The sequence below is a fragment of the Haemorhous mexicanus genome, chromosome 3 (genome assembly GCF_027477595.1).
Source record: "Haemorhous mexicanus isolate bHaeMex1 chromosome 3, bHaeMex1.pri, whole genome shotgun sequence".
Classification (NCBI taxonomy): domain Eukaryota; kingdom Metazoa; phylum Chordata; class Aves; order Passeriformes; family Fringillidae; genus Haemorhous; species Haemorhous mexicanus.
Window position 1 is genome coordinate 38,741,856 of NC_082343.1, and position 17,081 is coordinate 38,758,936.

The 17,081-nt window shown below is 56.7% G+C and overlaps 1 protein-coding gene across 4 annotated transcripts in view; it reads right to left on the reverse strand.

Annotated features, from left to right (window-relative positions):
* SLC29A1 (solute carrier family 29 member 1 (Augustine blood group)) overlaps positions 1 to 16,443 on the reverse strand; it is a 33,671-nt gene extending 17,228 nt beyond the window's left edge. The window contains exons 1-2 of one of the 4 annotated variants that reach the window (XM_059841405.1): positions 16,291 to 16,443; positions 10,192 to 10,355 (exon numbers count right to left, since the gene is read on the reverse strand). The gene's annotated coding sequence lies outside the window, so the exon portion shown is untranslated. Of the gene's footprint in view, positions 1 to 4,846; positions 4,999 to 5,034; positions 5,171 to 5,273; positions 5,348 to 10,191; positions 10,356 to 16,290 lie in introns of those variants that run through there. The other 3 variants (XM_059841403.1, XM_059841406.1, XM_059841408.1) reach the window with 3 other exon arrangements.
* Between the last annotated feature and the right edge of the window lie 638 nt (positions 16,444 to 17,081).

Sequence of the window (17,081 nt, forward strand, 5' to 3'; positions counted from 1 at the left end):
TCGGAGCAAATAAGTCAGCAGAGCCCAAACCTCCCACCCTTGGCACTGGCCTTGGCTAAACAGCGGCAAACAGGAAAATCTTTATGCAAGCAGGATCAGGCGGAGAGAGCAAACAGGAGGTGGGGACCGCTGTGTCTGCCCAAATGCCAGCAAAACAGAATCTCACACACAACCAACAATAATAAGCCCAGCCACAAGCTGGGAAAGAGCAAGTCACATCCCCTCCAAATCCCAGCCAGTGCTGCTACGTCAGTGCAAACAGCCACCGCCCAGTGTGCCACAGCCATGGTATCACAGCCTGTCTGGCACCCTGAGCATCCTCAGGATGTCTCAGGGAAGCATGAAAAACTCTGGATGGGAGCCACTGAGTGCTCTGCTCTTGTGGAAATGTCACTTTTCAGCCACTGGCATTGGGTGGCAGGCTCCAGAAGCTTCTGAGCCTCCCCAGATTAATATGGGGAGCAGAGGAGATGAAGGCAGCTCTAGACACCCCACTGGGAGATCCAAGGTTCCAGCAGCCTCCACTGAGGTGAGCTGGCCATCTGGCAAGGTGTCTTGTCAGGGCTTGCCTGGGTGGATGCTGATGTACCTCCACAGTGATGCCAGGTGATAGGGAGCCCAGGGCCCGAGCCTTGCTGAAGCAGTCCCTTCTGACACACCGCATCCCCTTCACAGTCACAGGGAAGGAAGGGAGGCACTGCAGACTTGGGTGTTGAGTATCAATTGCCAGGCTATTTACTGATGCCGGGTTTTGTTTCTGGTCAAAGGCTCCACTTTTGGAGCAAGCCCAGCTGCAGAGCCCAGGCAGGGGGAGTGCACTGCTCTTCAGCACCTTCCTCATCCCCCTGCAAGGCATAGATTCTGACCCACATCACGTGGGCACCCCACAGCTGCTGCCTCCAGCCCTATTCAGAAACATGCTAGCAGATCGGTGTCCTGACGTGGTTCACCACACAGACACGCCAGCCTTGTGTTGCCACGAGGAGAGGGTGTGAAAATGGGAAGAAGAAGCTGCAGGGTAGGGTGGATCACTCCATAATAGCTTGGCTGTGTTGCCGTTGGTCTGTGTCCTCCTGTGGTTAATGGATAACACTCCTGCTCTTGCCGGGATGCCATGAAGACACACCCAGTGTGCCATCCTCAGACACAACCCAACACCTGCAAACCCTGATGGGATGAAAGCGCCACGCACTGTGTGCATCCTGCAGCAGTGGGCTCCTTGTGGGGGCTGAAGTCAACTCCAGTCCAGAGCAAATACCATCAGGGAAATAAGGGTACACCACTAAGGGAGGAGAAAAAATGCAATTGCCTCCAACTTGGTCCTGAGGCCAGGAAATTACACTGCCTGTCACTGGCAGAGCAGGCAAGGCAGATAAGGCTAGCATCTACTTCAACCCTGAGCCTTGGGCAGGACAGAGAAGCCAGATCTGTCACCAGTCCCTCCTTCCTCCCTTGCTGTTCTCCAGGAGTTATCCCCAAGATTAAAACGGGAGTTTCTCTCATGAGGGTTTACCATGCACAAAAACTCTTTCGAAACTCCAAAGCCTTCATGGGCTTGAGCCAGGTGAACAGGCCCTCAGCCACAGGTGTAAACTGTGTCTGTGGCTGGAGGTGCTGGGCAAAATGAACCAGGCAGGGATGAGGACCATGTTTGGAGCCCCAGCTTGGGCAGCAGAGGAGACGTCAAGCAGGGCAACCCAGGCAGGACACCCTTCTCCCCAGCAGCTTTGCAGGAGGCTGGAGCCACTTCAGTGTCAGTCTAGGGACACAGATACACATTCAGGTGGATGGCTTGCCCTTGGCACAGCACAGCTGATGACACAGTCCTGCTGCCGTGACTGAGCCTCAGTAACAGGCCAGAGCAGGCTGGCACAACCCTCCAGTCCCACTGCTGGTGCCCACCCAGTCACGTCCCTCCAAGCCCTGCTCTTCACCTCCAGCCCCTACCTGCCTCCTCCCTCTGCAGCTTCCTGGTCTGCTCACTCCAGGAATTTCCATCTGGAAATTTCACAGCGAGGTGCCTTCCTATCAGACTAGTCCTAAAGGAAATGAACTAAAGCAAGTCTCACTGGCAGTCGTGTGATGGGAAAAAACAAGAAGGCTCCGCGGAAATCTGCCTGACTTCCTGCTGACAGCTTCTGCACGAGCCACAAAGCAGGCAATAGGCCTCTGCTCCCTTTTGGCCCAAGGAAAGTCAGTCTGCTGGAGATGAAGCCTGACTGTGCTCTCCCACGGCTTAACCAAGAGGCTGAAAGAGAGCCTTGAGCACTGCGCCCAGAATGCCAGGCTCACCAATCTGTGTCACAGTTAGTGCATGACAGCCACACACACAGAGCTTTGAGCTCATGCAGCATCACGGCTCCTCTCCCACACGGTGACCCCAGAGCCCATGTACAGCCTCCTCCCACCGCCCAGTTAGGTCCACAGAATCTGGAGTGGAAGATGGGCTGGAGCCCCAGATGATGCTGCAGCCTCAGCTGGGGAACAGAGTCCCTCCAGACCACCCATACAAGCTCTGCCCCTACTCTGCACACTTCTTTGCCCATCCCACATCTTACACACTCTTAACCTAAGAAGCAATTACTCTTTACGGCACTTCTTCATCAAAGATAGCTGTGTGGCAAGTCAAACCCTGACTCCTGCCCAGCTGCAAATGCCTGTAGCTCATTTTGCACAGTGCTTTGGGTCCCAGTTTGTTGGCAGCTGAGTACAAGTTAGCATGGAGATGAGACTCTGAGAGCTGGCAGTCCTGCAGCCCCAAGTAGTGTTGGGCTGGGCAGGCAGGGCTCTCAGGACAGAGCTCAGTGTTGGGAAGGCTCAGGAAGGTAATCGAGGTTGACACTGTGGGGTCACTATGGAGCTGGCAAGGACCGCAAGCAAACAGAATTCCGTGGATGAGAGCGGGCGTTGGCAGCTTCCGTAACACTTCCCAAGGGCCTGGACGCTGCACTGAACAAAAACAACCAAGATCTATATGTGTCCCATGGAAACAACCAGAAGCTGTCTGCTGGCTTCCTAAAGCCAGTGGCTGGTGCTTTCCCATTTGGACAGGGCACACAGGTGGCCCTGGGCTCCCTCTTTCCCAACGGGCTGGTCCCTAGGCCCCGCCTCTGCCACGAGAACTGGAAATGAAGCTGGGCAGTGAAGAAGGTGCAGCACGGGAGTGGGTGAACAGGAGTGGGTGAACGCGTGCCTTGTCCTCCGCACTCTGGCTTACCCCCATACCACAACAAGGAATAAGACAGGTCAGGCCAGGGCAACAACAAAGCCCATGGCTCATCTTCAAAGAGGAAGAGGCTCATTAACACCTCCCAGCCCAAGATAATGAGAGTAGCAATGCCATGCTGGGGAACTGATGCCAGTAGTTAATTATGCAGCTTGGTGAGGAATGGAGAAGAGGGACAACTGCAGGACGGAGGTACCATACTGTCCTGTGTGCTGGTGCCACATCTGCTGATTTAAGCCGAAGTGAATTTCTTTAGCCTCCTCACTCCAGGTATCTGGTACAGCCTCTACCTCTTGTCTGCACTAGTTGTGGAGGGACGAGTCATCCTGCAAAGCATCTTTTGGGGCCGATGTTACAGCACTTGGTGCTGAGAAGAAAGTACCTTTGCTCTTTGAGAAGCTTTTTGGTGAGCCAAGAGCAAGCCTACATGTCTTTTCCAGGAGCAAAAAACAAGAGCATGAGCAGGAGTGCTTTGGGGGGCATATGTGTGGTGTCAGCACTGGACTGATACTATCAATGGCCCATGAACTGCACAAAGACAACCAGCGAACCCAAGGGAAAAGCATCCCTACACAGTCACATCCTGAGACAGCTTTGTAGAGAAGGCAGGCTTGAGGAAGCCTGAAGCTGTCCAGCAGCTTGCAGGTGCTGGTGAGTGGGAACAATGTCACCAAGCCAGGATGCAGGGCAGAAGGAGAGTGGGATTTCCCATGTCGGCACTCACAGAAGTCCTTCAACTGTGTCTGCTCACAACAGGCAACTGAGGGGCCATTGGGTTGTGTTCTGTTTCAGAGCAGCCGGGAAGTACATCCAGCTGTGGCCAACAGCTGCACAAATTCCTCCTGCAGCCCCTAGCCCTGGGATCAAGGACACAGGCTTTACTTGTCTGCGATCCCATAGCTCAAGGGCTTAGCTGCTGCTGCCTTCCCACACAGTCTGCAATTCCACAGCCCATTCCCGAGAGGCAGATGGCAGCGCTGGTGAGTACAGGCAGGGACTGTGTTGGTCTGGCAGTATTAGCATCTAGCAGGGGTGCGAGCCTCAGATTTAACTACAGAGGTGAGGAGGACAGCACAAAAGGGCTCCACACGAGCTCTTGGCACTTCTGCCTGGACCCGCTCTCCATTAATGCTGACGGTTTACTCAGGAATAGAAAGAAACACTCATTGAAATCATCCACAACATCCCACAGCCAACCGGGAGCATTTTCTTGAGCGGGACGTGGGGCAACCCCGACCCAGCAGTTTTTCTGCCAGCCAAGGGGGCTCTTCCCCACTTCTCGCACAGCAGCACATGGCACCCTGCCCACGCACCTGCCAGCGGGTCCCACACGGCTGAGGCAGGCTGGCAGACACTGCCGTGCACACGCACCGCTCGGCAGGGATGTGCACCTCTGCAGCCGGAGGACCGCGGCACAATCCCCTCGGTGAAGTCCTGCATCCCAAGTATCAGAGCATCACTGCGCTCTGCATCCCCAGAGCCACGTGCCGGCCGCTCCGCTTCGCATCCCCAAAACGACATGCTCTCCCCGCGGCAGTAACTACGCGAGGGAATTTGGAGTTGCCGTGCAAGGTAGCAAGGAAGGATCCCTCCCGAAAAGCACATCTATGCATCACATACCCCTCGCCCGGTCCCCCAAGCCACGACTCGCATGCCGCCTTTCCGCATGCTGTGGCGCCGAATCCTGCGCTCGGGGAATCCCCCGGCTCCCTCTGAAGGCTCCCCACGCATCCGGCAGCTCTGAAAAGCCGCGCGGAGCCTCGGAGGGAGACGGGGTGGCCAAAAGCTCGGCGACTTTGAGCCAGTACCTCGAACTCGAGCGCCCACCGCTGCCTGCCGTCTCCTTCTCTCCGCGGTGAGGACGGAAACCCGCCGCCTCCGAACCGCGCTCTAAACTCCGCCTTCAGTGCCACGAGGTTCCCGCGTGGGAGAGGCGGCGGGAACCTCTTCCCGCCCGCTCCCCGTTCCCCCTCGCCCCCGGGAGAAGAGGGGTGAGAGGAGCCGCCCCCACTCCGGGGCAGCCGTGCGCACCTCGGGGCGAACCCACCTGCGTCGCGCTCCCCGCGCCGCCCGGCGCTCTGCCGCCGCTCCTTCCCCGGGCCCGCCCGCCCCTGGCTCCCCCCATTTCCGCGCCTACCCATCCCCACCCCCCGCATTGGCGGGAAACCCTCCGGGGCCGCGGCCGCCTGCTCCTCGGGGGAAGGAACTCAAAGCAAGCGCCCTCTAACTCCGGAGCCGCACCCAGCACCGGGCTTCTCTTAATGTCCATGCATTAGTAGATATTACAGCTCTAAAGGGAGGGCATGCATTAAATTATGGCTCTAAATGGAGGGTGAACTGGCCTCTAGTTCCTCACTCGTCCCCCATGCTGCATTATAATTCAGACAAAAGCACTCTGCTGGCAGTCACCACATAAGGGTGTGATATATATATGTTTACATATATACGGATTTGCATATATATGTACACACAAATATACATATGCGTGTTTATACTCACACACACACACACACACACACACACACACATATATATGCAAAGGCACTTTATTTTCAGCACCAAGGGCTGTAACATCAGCCTCAGAAGATGCTTTGCACACATGTATATGTGTGTGTGTATAAAAATATATTTTTTTCATATATAATAACTTTCTTGAGTTAGTGATCTAGTGAATGTCATCCCTGCTCATGGCAGGGGGATTGGAATTTGGTTGTCCTTAAGACCCCTTTCAACCCAAACCATTTATGATCCTATAAGTCGCAGAGAGGATTGAAGACAGCTTTTTGCACTGTGTATTCCTGGTGGTGCTACCCAGGATGGCAGGCAATGTGCAGAGCCCTGTGCACCTTAGCAATACCTCTGTCTTTGGAGGCCATGAGTACCATGTGTATTCAGTATCCAAAGGGCAGGCACAAACTGTAAGATTAGTTTCTTCTGGCTGCTGCCTCCAGGTCTCTATCTCTTCAGAATTTATATCTACTCTGCTGGGATCAAAACATATTGCTCAGCTAAAGTGCAAACGTGGAGGATTCCCCAGGTACTTTGTCCCCCAGCAGAGGGGAATGCACCTGAATTTAACCTTATATACATGTGGTTAAACAGTGACAGAAATATTTTTTTGTGTAGCTGGGTGTTTAAAGGAAAACTGGGCCCTTCTGGCTCTCTCCATTCTCTGTGCTTTGCAGGCACAGGCAGTGGCACCAGAAAGTCCCTGAAGCAGTTTTGACTATTAAAACATTTGTTCCATTAATAAACACTTTCAGAAAATTCTCTGCAGATGGTGATCATTTTGGGTTAGAAATTAAAACCAGAAGTTAAAACACCCCCAAAAGCTCTGGCAGATTCTTGTTCTCACGCTCTCTCAGCAAGATGATCTCTAACATACATCTTCCTGCAAAATCCAAGCACCAAGCTTGTATTTTAAGACAGACCTACAAAACATTACCAAATAAGCAAAAAGCCCTCAAAGCCCAAGAAAAATGCAGTGGTAACAGGGCTGAGACAGCTACCGGTGCTTTCTGATCTGCAACAATGACACTGCGAGTCTCACCCAGTGAAGAAAAGACCTCTTCACTGATCTGCTCAGTAGCAGCCTCCACAGCTGGATCTCTCCCTCTGCACTGGCCATGGATATTTGTCATGGTTATGGGCTTCTGGGGGCAGGTAGTAGGGTACGCTAACAACATGAGGAGAGCGGCAGACAATGCTGCCAGATAGTACAACAGGAGGCTCTTCCCTTAAATTTAAGATCCATATCAGATGAAATTAAATTTAAAAGCTCTCATCTCCAATTAAAGCTCCCAGGCTGTATCTCCCAGGCAATGACAGATCCAAGCCTTGGGCCTGCCTTTCCTCAGCCCCCTTTCTGTAAGCCATTCTGATCTGGAAGGTCTTCTGGGTAAGCTGCAACACAGACAAGACCTCTCTTCTCCCCACCTTGCCTCATCTTTTCTCTCCTCTCCTATCTCTTCTCTTCTCTGCAAAATGCAAACAAAACAGAAAAGCAAGGTCACCTGCTTGGGATGTCTTATGTCACCTCCTCTCTAGCTTTGAGATGTGCCATTTTGTCACCCACAGAGCCCTACAGGCCCCCTTAGTAGTCCCTGGAACGTGGATGCCACAGCAACTTACGCACCGTGTTTCTCCTTGTGATATCCACATTTGCTGCTCAGCAGCGTGACCTAACATTTGAGCATCTCTACAGTTTTGTTTTTCTAAATAAGCTCCAACTTTAGCACAGACTAAAAGCTGTGAGAACCAATTCCCCCAGGAACTTGAGCCCAGGGTCCAGACTGGCACTGCCCAGCCAAACTGACACTTGTGCTTCCAGAAGCCAGGACTAGGCTCTCAGCCTCAACTATTATAACTTCAGACCCCATCAGGAGGAGAAACACCACAAAATTTACCTTTGAGTGGATATTCCAGGAAGTTTCTCCTTCAGGACAGGGCGGGTGTAGCCGCTGCCTCACCCCAGGCTTTCAGCAGCAGGGCGCGTAGCACTTACCAGCACCAAAGCACAGGATTAAATGTTCTCTAATTTGTGGCTCTGGTCCTGTCTGCACAGCCACTCCCCAATCACCGGAATCAAACATCTCTCCATAGAGACGCCTCTCACTGGAGATGGAGGATGAAATCCATTAGCACTGAGCAGCGTCCCAGCCGCTGGTGACCGCAGGCAGACAGGAGGCCAGGAGACAGACCCACCCCAGGAGAGGCACGGACAGGGGCGGCTTCCAGCTCCTAAGCGCAGCACCGGCTGCTGGCTGCTGCCCTGCACAGACCTGTGCCCCCACCCAGCTTGCAGGACAGGGCCCAACAATGTCTTCTCTTGTGCAGGCAGAAGACCTGGAGTGAGCAAGACACTGTGGGGTGAAGCAGGCTAAGTCTGGGAGAGAGTGAGTGTCCTTTAAAATCCAGCCCCGGCTGCTGCAGGGCAGGAGACATTTAGCTCAAAGTTCTCTTCTCTGTAGAGGCACTTTAGCCCCTCAGGGAGCTCGGCAGCTCCCAAGAGCGGTGCAAGTCCTTGGGTCGTGTAATGTCAATAGCAGCGTGCATTTTTAGAGGGGTGACACCTCCTTTATGGGACATGGGAAGGCAACAAATTGCACAGCCAGTAACAACTCATTTATTGCCCCACAAACATGAGCTCTTGCTGCAGGGCCAAGCAGCCTTGCTTCATCTTGGCAAAGGTGTTGCATTTGAAGAACCCTCTGCTCCCTAGTGACTCTCATGTTATCATCTTCACCTCTGTGTGTACAATAACAAACCTCCTAGAAACAGCAAACAGCTACGAAAAGAGTCTCAGCTCTGAGCTGGAAACAGCTGTGCTTTACCCAGCACTGGTACTGGGCCCACCACTGTATGACTCAGAGCTGGGTGTTTCTCCCCTGTGTAATTGTGGCAAGGAGAAAAGGCAGCCTCGAGTGGGGCCTGGGGGCTTGCTGTGTTCCCACCCTCTCCATCCCCAAAGCAGAAGCTCAGTGCCAGAACACGCTGCTGCTGTTGGCAGATTGCTGCGCTCCCCAGAGCAAAGGGATAAAGCAAGGGAGGAAGGCAGCCAGCAAAGCCTCTCCCTTACATAAGGCTGGGAGTCCCACGGACATGCTTGTGGGGCTGTAGCTGCCCAGCCCTTTGAGTTTTCTTTCTGAAAACTCAAACATGCACTGCAGGCATTGCGATGCCATCACCTGGAGCCCAGTTTGTATGCTCTGCTCACTGCTAGTTTGTGACAGGCAGAACAAACAGGCAAAGTGCTTTCCCTTCAGTGACGCTTGCTGCCAAACCTTTCACAAAAGCTGCTTTTTTTTCCCCCTCCTCCCTTGTAGCAATCCCCTGCTTTAACTAAAGCTGTGAAATCCAAAAAGGGGAAAACAAACAAACAGCTGGTTTGGAGAGCAAGAGCAAAAAGGGAAATTTATTCCAGGCAGTGGATATTGCATCATAGGAGCTAAAGGAATATTTTTAGTGCCTCTTGGGCAATATCAGAGTTTTAGGGCCTGAGGAGCTAGGCAGTATTTGCAGGCACTTAATGTTTCCAGAATCCTTCACACTTGGCACCCACATCCACCCTTTTCCTTGGAGATTTGCAAGCACTTTGCAACCATACATTAATTAACCCACTAGCCCTCCTCTGCAGTGAGATGTCTCTTTCCCTGTTGTGCCTGTGCTAGGGACAGGGTAAACTGAGGCACAGCAAGGCCATCAGTCCGCAGCATGTGAGAAAGAAGCAGAGCTGAGGCCAGGGGGCTGCATGCCATCCAGCTCCCCTTTCTATTGCAAAAACACCCTTCTCCTTTGTGAGCATGACCCACACTGACTGCGTTTCCCTCCACTGGATGCTGCCTGCCCCATTCCAGAGGAAGGCATGGGCAGGTCAGCTCACAGAGCCACTGTGCTGGCCCTTGGTGCCACAGAGCAGAGAAACAGAGAGCCAGTATGTCTAGATGGCAGAGCAGGCAGGCAGGAGTGGAATGGCAAACAGATTAGCAGCTGTATCCAATTGCCTGCATGTGTGACAAGGCAGCTGTACAGGAAAAGGGGGAAAAGGGGCATTTTAATCAGTCACCTGAAGGGAAACATAGAAGATGCTGAACCTTTGTCAATTGCCAGCAGGTTATTAATCTATTAGCTAATGAGGGCAAAAAAAACCTATTACAGGCTCCTGGGAATCCAGTTATAACAAGACTGCAGTGATCATAGGTGCTTTGATAGCCTACAAAGCATCTCAGCCTGTTGCTGAGGTCAGTGAACTGATTGCTCAGGGACTGATTGTTTTAGTTTTGCTATTCCCTTGCTGGTCCTGGCTGACTCTGGAGCAGGATCCTGGCTGAAGAGCTGCTGGCAGACTCTTTTTGGGGTGGGAGGTCTCCAGTCATTGCTTGCAGGACTCCTGACGATGATCTTTGGGCTCTTGGTGCCCTGCCCTGTATTTTGGGTTGAGGTGGTAGGACAGAGGTCATGCTCACCTGTTGGCCTGAGCCTTGCTGGGATGAGCTGGGGAAGGAGTGGGCTGCGATACCCTCCTGAACTCTGCTCGTGGCACAGAGATCCAGCTGGCACATCACTGCTTGCAGGGAGCCACGCAGACCTCCAGCATCCTGTCGTCCCTCTGCTCCTTGCACCACTCGACCTGCAGGGATGAAGTCAGGCAGCTGCCTGTGACTTCTTCACTAGTGGCCTGAGGGCAGCAGGACCTCACTGCCAGCAGCAGAGCAGCCCTGGGTGAAACCCTGCAAGGAAAGGCAGGGGAGACAGAGGCCCTTGCTGCCCCTGCCACCTCCCCATGCTAAGCATCGCCCTTCACTGGTAGCACTGAGGTGCAATGCGGTGACACCTGAAGCACTCACAGCCCTGGTGAGCAAATGGTCTGGAGACATGACAAGGAAGGGCCTCCAGCCCAGTGGCAGGGCCATGGGTGTTTTCCAGCTGGGCAAGCAGAAACAAATCCCATTGTCCACTTATTGGACACAGCTCAGCAAGGGGCCCATGGTGCCCACAGGCCTCCTGGGACCTGGCATGGACAGTGGGGTCCAATCAAGCTCCAGCCCCCTCTCAGGCTGCTGGAGGTGGGGGCAGCCTGCCCGAGTGGAACAGCAGCATCTTTGGGACACAGGATCTCTCCCTGCTGTCAGGCAGGGGGACACAAGCCCCTCTGCCCAAATCACTTCTGAGGGTCTCCCATCCTCACCATCTCCTGGGCACAATCCTTCCAAGAGCAATCCCTCCATCCCCATCCCTATCCCTCTGCCTCCCTCCCTGCACTGCTGCTGCCCTCCCCTGAGCTCCAGCTGCCCATTTGCTTTCTCCTACAAGCATTAAGGGAGTAAATACTGACTAATGGTACCAATTAGCAGCTGAGCTGCTGGGTGCTAGTTACTGAGTGACAGCTGTGCTGCCACGGGCCAAGGGTGAAATGTTACCTCACTGCAGGCAGTCTCCACCTGCTAGGGCCCAAACTGAGACTTAGATAAATCCAAGACACACAGTTCAGGCTCCCACTTGTAGCAGAGGAAACAGGGTTAACCCCTGGATCAGCGGCAGGCAGGAACACCCTGTGGCATTCAGGGCACAGACCACTCCAAGCACCCTGTCATGGTGTCACTCCAGGTCTCCTTGGCTGAGGATGGAGCTGGTTCTGGCAGAGGGAGCCACTCTATAGCCAAGGTCATCTGGCCCATTGAAGCAGTGCCGGGGGCATATCCTCCTCCTTAACTGGCAGCACCAGTCTCCCACGACGGAGCACAGCCATTAAGAAAGAAGTGGCTGGCACTCAGCCACACTTGTAAAACACCACAGGGGAGCTCTGTGCTGCTGGGAACCAGGGAACCTGGTGAGAGGAAGAGAGGTGGCAGCTGCTGTGTGGACCCGCTTCCCCTTTGACAAAGTCCTTCCACAGCCCAGTGGATCCAGGTACCAAGTGACTCCCAGGGTCTCTGAGAACCATCTAAAAGGCACAAGGTGGCTTTCTGTAGGATGGGTGAATGCCAGCTCTGGAGGATAGCTTGAAGCCGGTGGCTTCCCATCAGCCTCCCTGAGGTACCTTGGTGGCAGCAGACAGAGCCATGCTCCAGCTCTCTGGGAATGCTGCTGCAGCCAGAGACTGCCCACCCTGTGTGGCAGGGCAGGGCCCAGGTGCCTACCTGTTCTCCCAGCCAGCCTGCTCCCTGGGCAGTCTCTGTGGTCACTCCGTGGCACCACGAGGACCGTGGCACGCAGCCACCTGCAGAGACGAGTGCTCCAAACACAGGTCCAGGAGCTCTCACAGCCGTGCCGACCCTGGTCTGTGCCTGGCCCGACATTTGCTGGCTGGCGTGGAGGAATTCCGCTCTGTGCAAATGTCTGGCAGGGCTGACTAAATCCTGTCTGGAGACTAAGTCCATCCAGTCATGCTTTCCCCTTTGGGCGAATCAGCAGCGGAGCTGCGGCTGAATGCTCCTAAACATCCCCCAGGGAGGTCTCCAGGAGGGCCCTTTCCCACAGCTTCCAACAGTACCAGCCGTTCATCATTTCTTCTCCTTGCTAGTCATGCTTCCGCGGGTTCCCAGCTTAAACGAGGCCCCCAGGCCACCCAGTGGAGCACAAACATGGGACATCAAAAGAAGGGCAAGCCAAACCCATGACCAGCAGTCCAGCTGCCAGGATACCACTGGGACTGCCCTCCCCCCCCCCCAGCCCCTCTGCAAAGCTGAGTCTCCACCGGTGGGCAGAAGATGCTCTAGCACGGACCAGGGAGGAGGGAACCCTCGGGGGGTCCTGCCCCCCTCACACGAGGGGCTGGGGGGAGTGCGGCAGAGTTTGCCTGTCCCTGGGGGAGGCACTGGCGTCTGGCCCCTTCCCACCCCCTCTGCAGACCTGTCCCATCCCGAGGGGCTCCGGGGACAGCCCCGGCTCGGCGCTGAGCACCCCATACTCATCGGCGGGCGCGGGCCGGCGCTGCCCCCTGGCGGCAGCCGCGGCGTGACCGGGAGGGCGCTCCGGGAGCACGGGGAGCGCACGGGGAGCGCACGGGGAGCGCACGGGGAGCGCACGGGGAGCGCACGGGGAGCGCACGGGGAGCGCACGGGGAGCGCACGGGGGGCGCACGGGGGGAGCACGGGGGGCGCACGGGGGGCGCACGGGGAAGGAATTAGCCGGGCGCGGGCTTAAGAGGCTCCATGGAATGCGGGAGCCAGCGTGGGGAAGCAGCGTGGGGGAGCGCAGCAGCGGCGAGCTGGTGGCTGATGGGAGAGGGTCTGGCATTCCACGGTGGGGAGGCATCCCAAGTCACCCCTCGGGCAGGGCAGGCACGGCCCTGAGCACTAGGGTGAGCATCCTCATCCTGCATGAGGATGAAGAGGCAATGAGTGGCAGCAGGGAGATGGGGGAATAAACGGCACGGGGAGCCAAATGCACAAAGTGGGACAGGGCACCCCGAAGTGTGGGCTTGTTGTGTGCACTGTGCTAACCCATGGAGGGACTGGGGATGAGTGGGAGCCGGGAAATCTGGAAGTAAGCAGGGAAGTCCGAGGGCAGAAGCAGGAGATTTTTGTTTGAAGGTGGTTTAAAGAAGCAGAGTTTGTCTATAGGTAACACACTGTGCAGAAGGGCAGGGATGGTGTTAGGAAGCAGATTTCAGGCTCAGGATGGATCACATGAGGACGTGACAGTCACCCTGAGAACGGTAGCTGTCCTGCAGGGCTGTGCTTGCTGCTCAGCTCCAGGCCACAGAGGAAGGAGTTCTGGCTGGTCCCCTGCTGAGAACCCCAAGTTCCATAGGGATGGGATGGGAAAAGGCTTGAAGTGCACCTCCTCAGCAGAGGTAACTTCTCAAAAGGCAGCTTGCCTGCCTCTCTCCTTTTTCCTGGGCTATGACACATGCTGGAGCAGCTTTGTGCCAGGGACCCAGTGCCTCAGGGACAAGAGGGGCTCCTGGCACTACCCTCCCAGAGACTCGGGGCCTCAGGCTTTATTCTGTACACCCACACTCAGCTGATAGGGACTCAGTCACCAGGGAAACAGCCTCCTCTTCTAACACTGCTGCCCAGACCCAGTAAATCTCTTTTCTGGCAAGCCAGATGACAAAAGTCAGCCTGGACAATAGGGGTGGCTGGCTTCTCACAAAGATCCCTCTTCTGGGGAGGAGCTGCAGACATCACCAACCCCCTGCCTTTCTCCACTCTCCACACAGGATCTTCCATCTCCAGAGGATGCAAGCAGGTGGGAAAGTCTCTTCTGACTTTTGCTAATGCTGTGTCCTGGGATGGTAAAGTTGGGAAGCTTCACAGCAGAGCTGAGCTGCTGTGCAGTTCCCAGCAGTGCTGCTGTTGGCCCTGCTTTGCATCTGCAGTCATAGAGGTGCTGGGTTCCCTGCAAAAAAGCAGGCTTCTCAAGAAGTAAAAGAGCTTCACAACCCCCTAGCTTTCTGGAGAGCCCTGGAGGGTCTTGTTACTGGCAGTAGCTCAGGGCAGGATTGCCTGCTCTGATGGAGGACAGGCTTCTCTGCTACTGCTGCCTGGTCTCTCCCATCCTGCTGGTCCCAGTGACACCCAGCTTGCCTTCAGGGATGCTCTGGGCATTTCCTGGCAGGGAATGGCAGGACTTCTTATATGTCTGTGCAGAAAACAGGGCAGCACAGCTGGTGCTTCTCCACCACATCCTCCATCACCTTCCCTGCACAAGCCTGAGGACCATTAATAAATTTCACTATCTCCTACCAGCCAGCTGTGCCAGCTTCCCTCACTCCCTACATTTTCTGATCCATTTCAGCCCCTACAGCGCCTGCTCACTCCCTTCCCAGGACAGCACCAGGGCACGGAAGGGATAAGGACAAAAAGCAGCAGTGAGGACCCTGTTTACCAGCCTCTTGCACTAAGACCTTTACAGGGCCAGCAGAGCAGTGCCCTGACCTTGAGAGGCACCACTGATTTGGACTGATTTGAGTCAAGGACCATGCTACAAACCCTGCTCTGCCTGTCCCTTCACCTCTTTTCTGCCTGCACGCGAGGTCAGGCTCCTGCAAGCAAGCCTTGTGCCATGCCTTGAGCTCAGAATGCAGCCGGGACCTCTGCCCTGGGCCAAATCACACCGAGGCCAGCCAGGGAATGGTGCCTGGGGAGAAAGGACCTGCATGGGGAATGCTGCAAGGGGGCAGGGCAAGCTCCCAGCGGTCAGCCTACAAATAGAAAGGGTCATGGGAGAGTGCCCAGTTACTGGGACAAAGGGCCAGCAAGAGGCGAATGGGGTTGTCGAAGTTGTTCTGGCAGGGAGGTGAGCGGTGGCACAGCCCCAGGAACCCCAAGAACGGGAAGGGCTCCCTGGAGGGGTCCCCTGTGGTGCAGGCACCCCCGAGGCCATATAGGAACATGTGACTGGCGGGGCAGGGAGGGAGCCAGCACTCAGAGAGAGCTTGGTCTGACACAGGAAGGTGACGGGGCCAGTAAGTGGTGGCCGTGCCAGTGGTCGGGTGACATCCCCACGGGCAGGATAACCAAACACCGTCCCCAGCTGGTTGTTTCGGGGTGTGGCGAAAGGAGAAGAGTTTCCTGCCCCGTGGTACTGCGAGGGACAGGCTCCCTGGCCCCGCGGCGGTCCTGTAGAGGGACGGGAAGGGAAGGCAGCAGCACCCAGCCCTGACAGGAGCGGGGCCGAGGGCGCCAGGGTCGGAGCCCCGGTCGGACAGCCGGCCGGCCCCGCAGCCCCGGCGGCTCCGCACGGCCGCGGCACGGCTGCCAGGGCTCTCCCGCGCGCTGCCGCCGCCGCTGCCGGGGGCCCCGCTCCGCCCCAGCACCCACCCGCACCCGAGGCAGCCGGGGCACCGCAGCGTCGCTTACACGTTTCCTCGGGGGCTGCCGGCTCCTTCCCGCGGCGCCGCCGCCTGCAGGGCACGGTCCGGTCCCGCAGCGCCCGGTGCCAGCACTGCCGGCCGCGGCAGACCGGGTCCTAGCGCTCCCCGCCGCGCCAAGGGCACCGCGCGGGCGGGCTGGGACAGCCCTCGGCCCCGCGGCCGCCGGACTGCAGCCCGCTGCCTCCACCCCTCGCACCCCGCTTTGACCCGGCGACCCCCTCAGCTGCATCGGCCGCACCTGAGAGCGGGAGGCTGCTGGGGTCGCCCCGCTATCGCAGCTCCGGCACAGGAATGTCCAGTGCTCTGGCTTTTCGCCAGTGTCTCCCCTCCTCCTGGAACAGACGGCTGGCCCTACTGCCCTGGGAGAGGGGCATAGCCGTGCTGTCCTTTTGCCTTGGGAAGGAGGGCAGGGTGCCGGCAGGCAGCCCCTCCGCCGCTGCTCCCCGCTTTCACTCCCCCCCCTGTGCCGGGGTCGGGCTCCGAACCCTCCTTGCAGCTCTCGGACTAGAAAGCTCCGGACCCTGGTTGGGGTCCCTCAGTGCGTAATGGCCCCAGAGCTCAGCACGGGCTCCCGGTTGCAGGGTGACCTTGAGCAGGACTGCCGAGCTGCCGAAACGGGGGACAAGACTTTGGCTCAGCAGAGGAGGCTGGAACCAGACCCTCTCCTTGGTGCCTGGCAGAACAAGGCACGGCAGGAGCAGTGCTTACTCTGGTCACCTGCCTGCCTGCACCCTGCCCTTACCTTGATAGCTCAGCTCTCCTGGTGCCAGATGATGCTGCCTGCAGACTCCTCACTACCTGGTTGCAAGCAGGGCTGGGATTTCCCACGGCAGCAGGACTAGGGTGCAAAGGCTTTGCCACCCTAGAGGCTCTGCAGCCGCAGTGGGTTTTAGAGCCCTGGCGCTGGCTGGGGCTGGCTGAGCACGGCTTCCGCTGGCTCAGCAGGTGGAGGCTGCATGCACGGGCAGATTAGTGGGGGGCAGGAATTGGCTTCTGCCATAGGAACTACAGGCGGGATTCGTCAGCGGGTTGCTGTGGGGCCAAATGCCAGCACAGGGGAGGAGAGAGGGGAGGCTCCGGGTCGGTAGCCGCCTCGGGGGGACAATGAAGCCTGTGCAATGGGGGTACCAAAAATGGTGCTGCAAGTGCCAGCATCGTCCTTGGGATGGTGTTACTCTTGGGTGGCACATGTCACCCCGTACTCCTGTGCTGGACTTGGGCCATGGTGGGACCCTTGTTGAGCTCCCGTCCTACCATGGGTCAGCATCGAGCCCTGGGGCCAGCAGGGGGGCCCTCAGTAAAGCACCCTGCACCCACTGCCCCTGTGCCGGGCCCCACAGCTGCTCAGGAATGAACTGGCACCAGCCCACCAGCTGCTCTCCTGGTATGCGCAGCCGGAGCCGGAATGCTGTGCCTTGACCTCCTTGCTGGTCTGGACAAGCCTGGCCCCTGCCCAGGGCATCTCCCCTCCCAGCCTTACCATCCTGCTTGTCTTTTCCCATTAAGGAAGTGCAGGCAGCTGAGCTTTGGTGC